Consider the following 17,230-nt stretch of genomic DNA (forward strand, 5'->3'; position numbering starts at 1 on the left):
GCATTCTACAAAATAAGAGAGGATCTCGAGGGGTAGAGATCAGTCTGCACCATGTGTGCAGGGGCAGGACATGCTCTGAAGTACAGCTTCTACATGTCAATTTGTCACTATTGTTTTGGCTCTCAAGTCTCCTCTGCTTTTTTCCAAAGCCACTGGAGAGCCGGCAGGAATCACGAGACAACGCACTTGCTGAGTGGGACTGCACAGTCCCATGCTTGGGCTGACAAGTTGGCAGCGGATATCTTTCATCCAGTACATCTCTATAAATTGCACAAAAAAATGCCTGGGGAGCCTTGGTAATGAATACATCAACTTTTACCCTGCACTGTAAAAACAGCTATAAGGAAATGATTTCTATGCTACAGAGGGGGTACACAGGCTAAAAAGAAAACACAACACTTGCCAGAAAAATAAATGCCCTGCTCCATCAGAGAGATGAGAGAGAAAGATAAAGTGCTCTGTTTATGCTACGCTGTTGTATTGGGTTTGCATGGCAAGGTCTGGGGAGCAGGGGAGCCACAGGGGTGACTTCTCTGAGGAGGTGCCAGAAGCTTCCCCTGTGTCTAAAAGAACACAAGACAGATCCACTGCTGGCCAAGGCTGAGCCTGTCAGAGACAGTGGCAGCACCTCTGGGATAATGTATTAAAGAGGAAAAAAACTGCACAGCTGCACCTGGGGAGAGGAGTGAGGATGTGGGAGAGCAAAAGTCCTGCAGATCCCCAGGTCAGTGCTGAAGGAGGGGCAGGAGGTTGTCCAGGCAGTCCGAGGTGCAGCCCATGGAGAGGCAGCTGTGCTTCTGCAGCCCTTGGAGGTCCATGGGGAGCAGAGATCCACCTGCAGCCTGTGGAGGAGCCCACACTGGAGCAGGGTGATGCCCTAATAGGCTGTGACTCCATGGGGTCAACACTCTGGATCAGTTTTGCTTGCAGGACCTGTGATCCTGTGGGAGACCCACAGCGGAGCATTCTGTTCCTAAAGACTGCACCCCATGGAAGGGACCCACAGTGGAGCAGTTCATGAAGAACTTCAGCCTGTGGGATGGCCTTTTGTTGGAGAAGTTCATGGAGAACGCTCTCCCATGGAAGAGACCCCATGCTGGAGCTGGGGAAGTGTGTGAGAAGTCCTCCCGCTGAGGAGGGAGCAGTGGAAGAAACAATGTGTGGTGAACTGACCAAAACCTCCATTCCCATCCCCCTGCATCACTGCCAGGGAGGAGGCAGAGAAAATGGGGAGTAAAGTTAACCTGGGAGGTTTGGAGGGAAGGTGTTATATGATTATATATATCCTACTCTGATTTGATTGGTAAAAAATTCAATTAATTTTTTCTTGAGTTACCATGATGGTAACTGGTGAGGGATATCTCCCAGTCCTTATCTCAGCCCAGGAGAATTCTGTTATATTTTCTCTCAACTGTCCAGCTGAGGAGGGGAGTGATAGAGCAGCTTGGTGGGCACCTGGCTCCCATCTGAGTTTAAGCAGACTACAAACCCTTCCCCTCATTACCAGGGGGCAAATATCAATGCAGATACACACTTTTCCCAGTCTTCCATGAGACGGAAGCTGCTTGCCACCTAAGTGGAAACTGATTGAGGAAGATCTTTTACTTAAGAAAAGCTGGGAGAAACAAATGAGAAAAAGCTGTCATGTGATTAATTGTTACCAGTCACAGTTATAATCTTAATTTGCAAAATGCAGCGTACAAAAAATCCCCGATTCTGGTTAGTCCTTTCATCCAATAGCAGCAGGACAGCAGTGCCTGAGCAGCCCGTGCTCCCTACCTTGCTTATCCTTCTTCAGGTGCCAATTAAATCTCTGCAATCTTTGTGCTGCACTCTGCTGTTTCCAGAGTCTGATGGAACTGGGAATGGGTTTTGTTGGGATAACTCAGAAACAGCAGGAGTTTTGTGCATTTCACTCTCTGGGTTCTTGAATTTCTCAGCTGAAGTCCAGTTTTCAACTAGCCACAGCTGAGCTGAGAACAAAATAACCATATAGCCTATGATTTGAGTTTTGATTGAAACAGCTTTCTGATTTATTTGCCTCAGATAGAATCCTTGAACAGATCCATGCAACAGAAATAGCAGAAGCGTCTGAGATGGGGAATTGCGTGTCCCGTCCACCAGCCAAGCTGGATGGGCTGCTCCATTGTACATATTTATGGAGCTGAGCTGAACCCTCAGGGTAAAAGTGAACAAAGAATAGACTGTTTTTCTCCTAAAGCATCTGGGTGTAAGTCTTATTTTGCCAGCAACCGTGGTGTTTATGGGCATGTTTTACTGGAAACCTGCTGCTTCTCACAACGTTTCCTGAGTGACTGTCTTAGTAAAACTGCATCTGGAAATGACAAGCACACAGCTGTAAATCTGAAAAGCAGTGTGCAGCCCTAATAGCTAGCAGCTACAGCACAGCTGTCCTGCTGAACATTGGAAAGATTTACAAAGACAAAGCAGAGCAATGAATACGTTCTGAGCGCTCTGTGATCACGCTACACCTCTTCCTCTTCCAAGATTTTTTTCTGCAGTCATGGAGGGGACTATCACTGCTCTTTGAGCAAATGCCTTAGGCAGGTAAGTAGTAATAGGTTACCTGCCTAAGGCACCCGGAATTTCTGCCCTGTACCTGTCCTCCAAAGCAGTGACTAATGCTGTATTTTATCATTTTTCATTTTCACCTGAGTTGGATCCATGACAAGAACAAGGCCAGGAAAATGAGCCAGCTTAAAAAAAAATATACTGTTACAATGGTGTGCAGCATTTTGAGCATTGCAGGGACTGTTTATGCAGTGAAATCATCAAAAAAGAGGAAGAGATGAAGGAGATTTGTGCTCTTCATCATCATGTGCCCTAACCTGGACATCCTGTAACTGCTCTGGATCTCAATCTCCGCAAGCTCTGAAGTGAGAGGAAACAGTGGCAGGAGGTGCACAGAGGAAACAACCAACACACATTGCAGATATACTGACTTGGCTGACAGGAGGAATCGCTGCTCCACTGGACCAGTCATTGCCAGGGAGGACTGGGGGCTTGAGCCCAGGTGTTGGAGTATGAAAAACATGGCAAAATGCCCAGCATTGTAAAGAAATATAGTTGCTCTCTTCTGTATAAAAATTTAGGCAATAAGCTATTCATTAAAAAAAACCCACCCTCATATTTGAATAATAATATTAATAATAAAATTACTAAAAAATAAAAAAAGGGTTTTTTCCATTCCTAAAGCAAAAAGTTCTAATTCTCTAATTTAAAGTATCTTTTCCTTCAAGTGCCCTGCAGCTTTGCTAAAAAGTAAAATACCTAAAAATACTAAAATTCTTAAACAAACAGCCTCACTTGACCTAAGCATTACTGCAATTCCTGCAGAAAGTGACGCTTAAACATATTCATATGTAAAAGTGTGTTTGTGAAAAACCAGGTGTTAGTAATTTTGAACTGGATTGTAACTGGATTGTTTGCTTCAAACTAGTGTTAATTTTATGCATATAAATATATGTGCGTGACACACACACATAAGTACTTAAAGTCTGTGCTTCCATGCTTGGTTTTGGATTTGCAATGGCAGAGAACCAATTATTCACTGTGTCCCTTTCTGAAGATGGTGCTATTGGATGTGTACTTAAACCTGAGCATTAGCCCTGAGCATTAGCCCTGAGTTTGCTGATTTTCAATCTGGCTATTAATTCATACCTATTGCAGACTGCAGAGAAGGCTGAATACAAACTTTAGAAATTCATCAAGCCCCTCTTTCTGTGAGCCCAGATCCCTAGATTTTTGATAGTTTTTACAAAAAGACCTGTCAATGGCTTCATTAAATCAAGCCTCCAGCCAGAACTCATCTTTTATTTAGAAACAATTACATTGTTCCTTTATAGGTTGCCCTTCCATGTCCCTGTTTACTCCTCAAACTATTCTCTGTTTCTGGCATTTTTCCCACTTTACAGTACTATGTTTTACCTCCCTAAGCCACCTCAGGGTATTCCCATAGAAGCAATCCCATGGCAGAGCAGGCTGCTGAAGGTGCCCAGCTCAACGTGCTTTGTTGCCCTTTTAAAATAACGTAGATGGGGGTAAAAGGGCCCCTTGAGATCCACAGCTCTGGGGAGAAGGAGCAGAAGCACCTCTCCTCCTTGACAGTTGATATATCTCCTGTAACAGGGAATGTGTTTCCAGGCCCATAGAAACATACTTTTTCCTTTTGTTTTCTTTCCCTGCCTTTCCCCCGCTCCATCTTGTAACCTTGATTTTACCCTTAGATTTTTAAATAATAGCTATTTAGGATTTGGGAAGAGTCAGCAGCTACCCTGAAATATCCATAAGAATTAAATCCACTAAAAACCTTTCCTCTTAGTGACGCACAAAGCAGCTGGATGGAGGTGTTGGTTTGTGTTTCTCTGCAGTGCCATTCCTTTGCTCTGCCCCCAATTAAACAACAATGATAATGCTCCTCACTCTGCTTGTTTGAAGATTAAATTAGCTGCTATTAGTTCAGCTCTTTGAAGATGTACCCAAAGTGGTAAGTGCTAAGTATTATTAAATGAATTTTAGTCATTAGACCCCAGAGAAATTTTGTTGCTTTGGATTAGTGTTTGGACCGTGGTGAAGTCTGGTGCACACGAGCACCCCGGCCCCTGGGTCCCCTCGGCTCAGCACTGCCAAGTGCCACACAGGAGATTCTGTCCTTAAACACAGTCACCTTAAAGGCATTTAAAGGACCAGGCTGGCTGCAAACTGACTTTAAAGAGTAATGGTTAGTCTTCATAATTAAGAGACGGTTTAATTTTCCAAGAGCTATCTCAGAAAATTTCTGTCTCCTTTTTAGCAGAACTTTAAAGAAGCAAATCACTTACATGATGTATTAAGCTGAACTTCGATTTAATTTAAAATAAAAACGAACAACTGTCATCCTGTCTTTCAAATTTAAAGGAAAATCGGCAACTATATTTTCCATTAAATTACTCCAGGCTGTAAAGGGTGTAACAGAGGTAAGATTTGGGCCCTTATTCAAGCCCTCTAGTGGTAATTGTCCCGTTTGTTAACATGGGAAATTGCCACATTGCTAAACTATATTATTTGGAATCTTTAACAGGAAATTAGAAGCATCTGCCCTTAGAAGCAGGGGGAGGAAAAAAAGAAATTATTTGTAGAAAGGTAAGTATTTCTATGCAGAAATAATTGTGATTTAAATGTACAGAGCAGTAGAAATTCTAAATGCCAAACCAAATGGCATTTCATTTTTCAAACCCAAAAGGCAGAAAGTGCCACTCTAAGCAAATGACAAGGCCTGTCCTCCAGGGACTGACAGGTGGTATGGACTGAAAATGCTTCTGCAAAATCAAAGCTGACCCAGTTCTTCTACAGACAGGGTCAGAGCATCAAATATTCAGGATCTGAGTACTCTGGTGGCTGTGGAGAAGCTGCCAGTCAATGTGCTGCACCGGCTACACAGGTAAACAACACCTTTCATTCCTCTAGCCTATATCACTGCCACTGCTCTCCAGCCACTATATTGCCATTACAGTGTGTTTTTCAAACTTTCATTCCTCTGTTAAGTTCTCTTTCAAAGGAAATTTACAAATGGTACAGTCTGAGTCTGCAGAGACAACACAGAAGCATTTCAGTAAAAATATTGCTGAAATTAGGAAAAAAAAAGCTTAAGATTAGGAAAAAAAATCATGTCATTAAATCAGTACAGGTAGGACCACTGCTATTGCAACATGCATTACATAATGGCTGCCTTTTGCAAAAAGAAACTCTTTAAAAAATCAATACTTAATTGAAGCTTAAACCAGTTTTTATAAATGCAAGATAACATTACAGTTTATTTCTAGAAGCAATTTCAGGATTTTAACAATAAAACTGACCTGTCCAGAGCATGTCAAATAACCAGCCCACCTGTCTCAGCCCCCAGGTTAACGAATTATCTGTATATTCTGCACAGGACTGTACCTGAAGCTATTTCACTTGTTAAATGGCTAAATAGTAGCTGACGTGCCTGGCAGAGCATTCAGTGTTTCTCAAGAATAACTCTCCCAAAATTTTCTGGCAGATAAAGGCTTTACTCAGTTCTGTTTCTTCAGCATCTCCTCTTAACCATCTAGAGGATTTTCTGGAGTGTTTACATGAATAGAGGTGCTTGTTAGAAGTGCTCATTTCAAGAAAGTGTTTTGTGAGTGGAACAAGAATTATAATAGACAGTCAAGAGATCCTTTGGGGAAATGGGGCTGGTAGGAACAGACAGAACATCCTTGCTGAATAAAACATTTTTTCAAGGAATGTCAAAACTAAGCATAACAAGAGATCACTTCCAGAAGGGGATGGTCTTCATCCTGGATACTTTCCCATTACTCTACTCATGTTCCATGAGAGCTCCAAAGTGGCTGAATAATTTCTGGACTATCCCAGAAAAGTGTTTAAGACACTTATTTTTATTGTAAGCATTTGATAAGTAATTTTTAAAAAGGAAAAGTAATAGAGTGCCCCTGATTAGTACAGTCCTGAAAATTAGAATAATAAAATGTATGTTGTTTTGCTTGCAGTTATGGTATTACACAAATTAGACAGAGCAAACAAAGAAATATGCATCACTTACTAGTGTAAGGTTCTCTGAAAACTATCCTTTGTCAGAAGGATGATCACTAGGTAACCTATAGGCCATGTCCAATAAAAATGTACAATGAACACACTGTGTGGCAGAGTTTAATTTCCTGACTCTTGTGGAACTTAAATCTCAACTTTAATAAGGCACCACGAAGCATTGTGATGCAGTGGCTACAATGCAAGCTGAGTGCACAAAATTATGTTCTTTTCCTGGATCTACCATTGGCTTCCAAAATAATTTTGTACATGTCACTTCTACAGCTCAATTTCCTCCTTGATAAAAATGGGACTAAAAATGGTTTCTCACCTTTGACACTCCTGGATGAAAAGTGCTTAGTATTATTAATTCATGAATTTATCAACCTCAAGCAGAGTTGTGACCTTGAAAATGGAGAAGAGTTCCAGAGTCTGCGGGGGCTGCTGGGGAGATCATTAGAGCTATTTATTTTACCGGGCAAGCACGTGGCTGTTACAGTGATGTTTCAGGGCTGAGGAGGAGAAGCAGCACCACACATCAGATAATGTGGTGGTTTTCATGCCCAGATAGAATTAGGGAATAACAGCACTGATTGGAATAAGCCCATCATATCCAAGTGGAAGGGCTGCTCCCATCCTGGGAGATGCAGAACAAAATTTTGAAAAACTCTCCATCCTTCAGTCCTATATCTTACGGATTAGTTGTAGCAATCACTCATAACTATTGATTAGCATGGCAGTACAGGGGGACTCATAGTAAAACCTCCTTCTCAGTAAAGATCCGTTGGGATCATTTTTCTTTTTTAAAGTATTAAAATGATCAAGGAAACTGAGGTTGTGTTTTGTAAATTTTTACTAAAGGATGTCAAGCCCAAGACAATTCATAATTTGAGTTCCACCAATTCTCTCTAGGAACATTTTTTGTATGGAAGTCAGCCTTAGTCTATTGATATTTCGTAAGTCTATATAAAAATATGCCACTAGTTTGCCTTACAAAAATATTCAGTGCTTTATTAACTTGCCTTTTTGCCTTATTGCAAAGAGAATTGGAAAGCCCTGAGTGAGTTACAGCTAAGGGTTCTGCAGCTTTTCACTCTGCGCTGCAATTTCCTTTGCGCTCTTTTAGCCGATGTTAATTGTGCACCACTACTGTCATTGGAGCATGTGTCCCCTGCTGCACTGAATCACCAGAAAGCAGCTCTTCCAGTCCATCTGTGACAGCTCCAAGTGCAGAGGAAACACTCTTTGTGGATACTCTGATTCAGAGTGCAGGGGATAAGTGGGCTGGCAGAAGCGGCTTTGTGCATTTTAATAACTGATGAAAAAAGGGATGGGAATGACATTCAGGAAGTGAAACAGAGAATGTAAATTTTCTCTTCTTGACTAACCCAACATGCTTGTGCTTGAGTTGCATTTCAGAAGGCTAGAAATTTATCTGGGACAATGAAAACTGCATGCATCTCTCATAAAATGTTTATATTATACCTCTATGTAACTTGTATAACAGATCTTAATACAGATGATACACATTTTTCCAAATAATATACACCAATGTTCTTCAAAAGCTTTGCTTATGGCTTTTTTGTTGCTGTTGTTTTGTCTTGTTCTTAATGGGGATTAGTGTTAGGGTAGTAACAGAGTAGTAACTTGTCAAAGATTAGAGAAAACAGAGAAAGGAAAAGAGAAGTGAAAACAAGCAAAACACTTTTCAGGATTACCCATACAGGCACTACCACTGTCCATATGGGCAAACAGATGTAAGCACACAACCTTTGGAGCTACAGATATGTTCTTAAATCTGATATACACAGTGTGGGTTTTGTCCAACAAATAACTACGTATCACATCATATAATGTGTATCATATAATCATACAGTGTGTAAATATGGCATATAGAGATTAATACATGACACATTTCGGCTTACAGTCCAAGATTATATTCCTGGAACTGGAAAGAAATTTTGGATATCAAGAGAAAATAATACAGAAAATAATTTCTTTTCTTCCCTAAAATCTCTGAGACTTCCATACAGATCAGCCTGAGATTTCAGCAACTTTCCTCACAACAGTACAACAAATACATCACAACACTTAAATGAAGCAGATACCAGTGGGAGTGTCAGTTAAGAACATTCTGCCTCATAGGGAAAATAGTGACCCTATGGATTTTTCAGTTACAATGAAGTTATGGCTTAGTGAATCCTCAATACCCTTGTACCCTGTCTTAAGCTGATGTTAAGTATTTATGTTCCATTTTGAGCTACTGGCCAGCTCCACATGGAGGTGATCAAGCTTCTCTAGGAGCTAAGGGTTGCCTTAGTTACTTATTTTTTGCTTAGTCTCCTTGACATGAAGGAGTTTAGGACACATTGAACAGAAAAAGAATTGGAAGTGTGAGATAACATTTTATTCTGGGGAAGTAAAAAAACTTGAAGATAGATACAGTATTTTTTCCACTTTTTCCCAATCATGCATTTAGTGGCCTTTAAAAAAAAATCTATCGCTTTCCCAGAAAATGAAGGAAAAAAGAAAAGCATGGCAGTTCATAAAACCATGTCAAAACTCTTCCTGATTTTTTCAAATTTGATTGGCATCATTTGACCAGCTGTAAATATAGTGTGTGTGCCATCATCTTTAGCCTTTCAGTCTGAACTGACTGTAAAACACTCACTTTAATTTAAAACATAAACAACTCTCTTATCTACCGTTCCTAATCTGGAAGATCAATGCAAACATAACTTAATAACTAATATAGCAATAAAACTTCTGCAAGGAGAAATTTATAGTACATTAATCTTTAGATTCTGTATTTGGACTGGAAATGATTACATGATAATGGAGTAAATGCTCTGCTAAGTGAATACAAACTTAAATACTGTATATATCAAATGTGGACATGCTGAAGAATAAATCTGCACTACAGATTAATTAATTTACAGAAAGAACTTTCTTAAGTGAAAGCTTCTGAAATAATAAGTCCAGGGAAGTGAATAGGCCATCTTTAAAGGGCAGGAAGTAAATTCAAAGTGAATCTATTAAATGAGAGACAGTAAAGTTTCCTATTGAAACAGTGAAAATATAACTACAACCATCAAAGTTTTCCTCTCCCTTGTAGGAGTCAGCTCTTTATGCAGCCTGGAGATGTTTCCAAAGCTATTAGTTATAATGGTATAAATTGTGGGGTTACCTGAACACAGAAGACTGCAGATTCTGTAGAAACATTTCTTCCACAAGGAGGAGAGTGCAAGTAAAAGTACATCCCAAGGTGGGTACTGTTCATTCACAACCCACCACTTAAACTCTGTGTCAGATTTAGGCTGCAATACATCCTTCATCCTTTTTGTGACAAAATCTACTACCAAATGTTGTTCTGCATGTGAAGTCCTAGCATGCAGCTGGACACAAATGGAGGTTATCAAAGGTCAAGAGGAAACTAAATCCTTGCCACATGGTTTGCTCTTAGACAGTACCATCATTGAACCACGGCCATTTCTATAACTCCAAGTCAGGTGTGACCCTCAGAGTCTTATGGATAGTTCAGGTAAGAAAGCCACAAACAAATTTCCTGTTCTATTTCTTGCCTTTCTTCTCAAAGCACTTCTAAGTTCACTAACTGGAGAAAAAAAAAAAAAAGAAAAAGAAAGGTAATTCCCCTTCTTCCATTCCAGTGATTTTCAGTTAAAATTAAACCTGGTTAAACTGCAGCAAATATCTGCTCTGTAGGACTGAAACACGGGGAAATAGGCTATTTTAAAATGAGAATTGATGTTGGCCCATGTGTAAATGCCATGGTGTATTGGGGTTGCATGGCAAGATTTTTTTAGTAGTGGGGGAGTTACAGGAGTGACTTCTCTGCGCAGGTGCCAGAAGCTTCCCCTGTGTGTAGCAGTTTACATGGATAAGACCTCCCTCCAATGTGTTAAAGGGCATTGTAAAGAGATAGGCCCAAGCATTTCAGTGGATTAAACATTGCTTCACTCAGTGTTGCCCAAGTTCTCATTCTGAAAATTGAGTGGTGCCATTTACGTCAGTTCAGCTGCGCAACACCAGGTACAGCCTCCTGTTCTTATAAAAGTAGATCTTCCTGACTAATGGCCCTCTATCACAACAAAATGCTCACTTCCACTGATAAGGGTATTGCAGGAAGAAAAACAGCAGGGTTTTTGTTGGCAAATAGCATTTCCCAATTTGAGGAAACAGCTGGGGAAGACAATTGTCAAACAGGTTTAGAAGCACAGAACAGACAGGAGTAACAAGAAAGGTGAGGAAACATGACCTCAAATCCACCCAAACCACAGGCCACCCACATTAATTTTCCAATACTTCTGGATGAAATAGGAATTAACTCTTCCCAGCTTCTTTCTGTTTTCCTGCCTGCCCTAAAGCTGTGACCTATGGCTGCAGCTTCTGCATAGGCTCAGTAAATCCCAGTCAAACCCTCTGCAGCTCTCTGACCCAAACCTTGGGAGAGCTCCCAGAGCACACCAGTCGAGCTGCAAGGAACAGCCTTGTTCATACTGGGACACACTAGGAATAGGAGTCCAGGGAATGAAAAGGTGATAGTGAAACAAAAGCATGAAGATGGAAAAAGGTAAAGAGCAAGAATGTAAAAATTTAGGAATAAAGACAGATAATGGAAAAAAAACATCCACCCCAGCCTGTCAAGAACAGCTTTGGGAAACAGCTTTGAAAGAAAATCTTAATAAGAATAAAAAATTTCAAATTATGAGCCCAAAAGGGTTCTTATAATCTTGAATTAGTTTTTCAATCGAGAAGGAAAAATCTGAGAGAGCATCCTAATGTCATGCCACTGCTGGTATACATATGAATTACTGCCACAAACCCTAGAGCAAGATGTGTGTTGTTATCCCTTTGATAGCACTCTCATATTTCTTTCCTTTTTTTTTTTTGTAATGGTGAGAAAGCTATCGTCCTGTGTAATGACAAACCAGAACTGAATGTGGTAAATAGATGGTCCCTTCAGTTTCAAAGCTTTAGCAAAAAATTGCTATTATTTCCCTGTTAATAAACATCTTGGTTGGGATGTTTGAAAGAAAACCCTTTTACAAAAATCATGTTCTGCACTCATCATCGGCCTCTTTTTCCACACAGCAGACTTGAGCAATTTGCAGTCAAAAAGAATAATTTGCTCTAACTTGCCATTAACCATTTATAGATTCCACCTGAACCGGAGTCATTATCAAGTCAGAACAGAGTTCTACTCTAGGCAAATTAATAAAAGTTATGTGCCTATAGCACACAGGAGAAAATACCTTACTTTTTTAGTTTTTCCTCCCAGTTACTTTTCTTTCCATATTCTTTCTCCCGCTTGATCTACATCCAAGAGCTAAGTCTTTTGGAAAATAATTTTCAGTGTTGCAACTTGTGTATGTTTGCACTTTTAGAACTGATTCCTGATATTCTGTTCTCAGGTGGGAGGAAATGTGTGATAGGGATATTAAGGGCCAGAGATATTGAAGGCTCTTCAAGGTACCCAAGTAATTTTGAAAAATCTAAGGCAACCACAACTGGTTGACAAGGACTTAGCGCCCTCGTAGTTCATATTACAGACTCTGAAATGATCCTCCATCCCTTTCAAGTCACAAGGTCTCCATTCATTTAAGCTGTGCAGGATCAATCCCACAAAGCTAAAACATGTGCCAAAAAACTGTCAGAAGCTAATAGCCAGGACATGTGACAGCAACACTTAATTCCCTGGATGAGTATGGGGGTTCACCTGACATAAATAAGAGTTATGACTTCAGAGAAGGCTTTTCTGATAAAACCTCTGATATGTCCCAACTACAGTCACTGTGACTTTTAGTTCTAAGCAACAGAATGCCAGGCACATTTTGCCCTTCCCTCACTTATCCCATGCAATGCCAATATCCTGGTCTTTCCAGATTGCTTTTCATAAATTAAGGTGGGGCTAATTTAACAAACTGTCCATCAGAAAGGCTTTGCAGAGTAAGGAAAACTTTTCCATAAAGTGAGTTTTCAAACATGCCTTCATAAAAAATGTCAGAGCAAAAGTATTTTAAAGGGTCATGTTTGTGAAAAAAACATTTTTAATGGCACGTGGTGGCCAACAGCAACAGTGGCTGAGGCTGGGACACTGCTGCAGAGCAGAGGCTGCTGCTCTCCTAACGACTGTAAGTCTACGATGAACACAAACTTAAGTGAGGAATTTGAGACTATTATTAGCCTTCATCAGTCTCTCCATGGCTCATTCATGAAATCTGGACAGATCCCAGAAGCACCGTTTCTCAGCCCTCATTAGGCTCTGCAAAATGAGCCTCCCGTACTTGGAATACCTACTTGGCACGGTGTCATAGGTTAGCAAGCATAGTCCCGGAAGGGACGTCCTTGCTAAGGGGTGCTTACAGTTTCCTCTGGGAACTGATAGAACCTATCAGCTGGCCAGTTTGAATATGGACACTTCTCTAAGCCACTTAAAGTTGTGATCACCTCTGTGATCCACATTTAAGAATAGGCAAACTCCCTCCAAGCTCTCTCTCGTTTCCGGCGCTGGCACAGGTGGCTGCGGGCCCCGTGTGGGGGCCAGTGGGCCCGGCCAGGCCCTGCTTGGGCCAGGCCGGGCCGGGCCACGGCCATCCTGGAGCCATGGACCTGTTCCAGCCATGGAACCCCCCCCACTGCCTTGCCGTGGGCAGCCGGAGCGGCTCGGCTCTCCCCCCTCTCCACTGCGATAAGAAACATTCAACATTCCAGCTGCAAAGCTGCAAGGCCGAGGTGAGAGTAACCCTTTTTACTGCTGTGAAGAGCTGAAAACCTGAGAGAAGAGAGAGAGGAGATGCTTAAAGCTGAAATTCTGTTGTGAAGCTATGATATATCAGAGTATCCTGTTGTAATTTCATGAAGATATGGGGGGTGGAGTGTTCAATTCGTGAGCAAAAGCACCTGCGCTGAGATAGGCAGATGCTGACGCAGCTGTAATTTCATGAGAAGTTTGGACAGGGAGAGATGAACCAGATGAGGACTTTTGCTCCGAACGGGAAAGGAGAAAACCTCAGTCCGTAGAGATGCTCCCAGAGATAGTCCTAAAGATGAAGATGATGAAGACCCTTTGCTCCCAGGGAAGGAGAAGGGCCTCTGTTTTTGTTTCTGAACGGCTCAACCTTAAAATTTGTACCCCAAAAAACTTCAAGAGTGGACCCTCGAAGGCAGTTGCGGGAAAAGCTGCAAGTCGGGGGAAAGGACTCACACGCAGGCAGAGAGACTCCTCTTCCTAAATGGACTGAACGATATTTGGAAGTGGGCGGCTGTCTCGTTGTGATAATGTTTTCATAGCATGAGCAAGAAGAGACTTCTCTTTCTAAATGGACTGAACAAGGTTATTATGGAAGTGGTAAACAGACTGAACATCTTAAGGGTTGTCTTTTCACATCGTCAGTGGGAGAAGGGAGGAAGGTGGGGGGAGGAGGAGAGTTCTGAAGGTGGTATAATTTTTTTCTTCTTTTAGGTCTGTTAATAAACTTCTTTATATTCTTTCAAGTTTGGTGCCTGTTTTGCATTTCTCCTAATTCTTATCTCACAGCAGATAAACAGTAATGAGTATTTTGGACCAAACCACTACACTAAATTGGTGTTTCCGCCCGGTTACAAACCGAACCCGCGACACACGGATTCTGTCTTCTCTCTCTTCTTTCAGTGGGTGTTTTGTTGCAATATTCAGGGTTCATATTGGGCCAGATCCTTTTTCAGAGGAAGGGCTGAACCACACTTGCAGCTTGCCTGTAACTGTGAAAGGAAGGCTGCACATCTCATTATGTCTTACAGCTGCACACATAACCCAACGGAAAATGTCTGCATAAAACCAAATTCACATTCAAACACCATGGAAATCTCCAGCAGGACTAGCTTTGTCACTGTGTGCCCTCCCTCTCTTGGATACACACACTGCACCAGACTTGCTCGCTTGCAAACACACAGAGTCAGTGACCTGTGAAAATGTTCCTGATCTTTCAAACATGAGCTCTGCTCTGCCACCCCCTAATCAAACAGAAAGATCATTTATGTAATGAACCATCCACAAAAGGCTTTTATTTAGAACACACAAACACGTGTGTCGCTTTCTGCTCATAGTACCTGACATACCAGCACAAAAACAAATTCATGTGGATGAGCTGACAAAGGAATAGTTTTTTAAGTTTAGTCCAATGCTAAATTCACTTGAATTAGCCAGAAGGAGCTAAGTTTGGGATGATCAGTCTCCTGACTGAAAAGCTTAGCTGGAGGTCAGCCAGAGATGACTTGTGTGAACAACATAGCTTCCAAAAATAATTGTTTTGTCTGTTAGAAAAACAGACCCACTGAAGTCAGGAATGCTTTCTGTTTTGAAGAATGGGCAGCAGTAGTGCCAGATGACAACCTTCTTTTGGTTGGATGCTGGCTTGTTGCCTTCAAGTGTTTCATGGACCTTTAAAGTAATTCTCAATTTTTCTAGTTAATCACATTTAATTTACCAAATTCTTCAACTTCAGGGAGATATTTGATATTTATACTTACTAAAATTGCAAGGTATTTTCAACATCAACAGTTCTATTTTACTTTTCATCCTTCTCTGACATAATTTCTAACACCAATTCCACCACTGTTGCATCTTTTCCTTCAGTTAGACTCATTAAAGCATGGTGTCCTTGTAATGGTGGCTTCTTTGCCTAAATCAACAACCAACAAAGTAAAAAACGAGATCAGTTAATTGATATTACTGACAGGAACTCTGATCTCTAAACTCATATATGAGGTTTTCATGAGGAATGTTTTTCATGCAACATTTTTTAAAATTCACTCCAGATTTTAAATTAGTTGGTTACCAAAAATTTGAGCTTTTTATGTGGCTATTGGTTTATTTTTATGTAGATAAAGGACAGAAAAACAAAAACATGATGATGTTAATGGGAGATTCTGTTGGCATTGATTACAACCACAACCAAGGTTTAGAGTTCTGTCTCATGGATGTCTTACAGAACAAGCAAGGCTTTCCCAGTGTTTCATAGAAAATATTGAAAAGAAAGCATTATGTTGTAAGTGTGCAATTTTTTTGTTCTTTTCAAAACCAGTAATAATGTATTCAGTTAGCATCTTTAAAAACATATCATTAGGGATTCTTTTCAGTAGTATTCTGTTCAATATTGCAAAAATAAAAATGAATCATGCAAAGTGGACTTAAAAGACTATAAATATTACTGTTAACTCTGTGATGCTCCACTTTTCTGGTGGCAAGGATTAAGAGTTGGGAATTTGCTATGTCTCAATGGAAAGTTTGATTTTAAAGAGTTATCATTAGGCAGCACCAAGAAAACCGCTTGTTCTCAACATATTTTCCTTTCCATAAACCAGGGAGCCAGAACTTTTCCATAGAAAAAGGAAGAGGAAAAAATGAATTTCTTATAAAACCACTGCATGTTTTTGGTCAGACCTCAATTATTTTCAAAAGCTTCATGGGGTGGTAGTGGTTCTGTTTCAAATCAGGGAGATGCCCAAGAGGCACACAACAGATCAGGATGTGCCTTTCTCAGAATACAGGGATGCTGCCATCCCAGGCAGATTCAGAACTGTGGAAATAGAAAGCACACACATAGGTTTAACATCAATATAACCAAGGAGTACAGGTGTTGGTGTTGGTTTCATCTGGACTGCCTTTCTAGACAATGTCTAATTTACCTGTTTCAAAACCACTGACTGGGAAAAGGTTGGCTTGTCCAGCCACATTTTATTCTTTTCCTATGAAGCCTAGATTTTCTACAACATATCTAGAATCAGCTACTTCGGAGTGCTTAAACTTGCTGCTACTCCCAGAAAATTATGTTGTTCCTTATTCTGTGATATTGAATAACTGGTCTACTGCTGAACTCATTCATCAATCTACCTTAGATTTTAATAGGAGGACCCAGCTGTGCTGCCACCAAATTCATGGCACAACTGTCAATGATGGACAGTGCTGGTTACCAAGGAATACAATGTGATTATAGCAGATGTCTTTAGAATCATTAGGAGCTTTGTACACATACATTTATATAATGTATAGCATTAATTTCTTAGCAGTAGTAGACATGAGCCTAAACATTGCCATTCCAAAGCCACAGTAATCAATAATGATGATGAATGAATCATTAACATAGAACTTAATTCAGGAGGTAATGCTTATGGAATTTTCCCTAGAAGACTGAATTATTCAAACATGCACTGGTACATGGAAAACAATGTTTGTAGCATTGGCCAAATACTCAGAATTCAGGCTGTCTTTGGTTTTGGCCAAATCAAACACATGGTTCCTTACGGAATGAACATGATAAAGCCTTTTCTGTAAATCTTCCACAGGCAAATACAATCATGGAATGATAGATCACAGAATCATTTAGGTTGGAGGATACTTTTAAGATCATAAAGTCCAACCATTGACCCAACACTGCCAAGTCCACCGCTAAATCATATCCCTAAGCACCATATCTATAGGTGTTTTAAACACTTCCAGACATTGTGACTCCACCATTTCCCTGGTCAACACATTCCAATGTTTGGTAATCCTTCCTGTGAAGAAATTTTTCCTAATATCCAAACTGAACTTCCGCTGGCACAACTTGAGGCCATTTTCTCTTGTGCTGTCACTTGTTACCTGGGAGAAGAGAACGACCCCCAC

This window comes from Corvus kubaryi, unplaced genomic scaffold (assembly GCF_017639235.1).
Source record: "Corvus kubaryi isolate FWS band 111438036 unplaced genomic scaffold, C.kubaryi_AGA036_p1.0 37397, whole genome shotgun sequence".
In the NCBI taxonomy this organism is placed as follows: domain Eukaryota; kingdom Metazoa; phylum Chordata; class Aves; order Passeriformes; family Corvidae; genus Corvus; species Corvus kubaryi.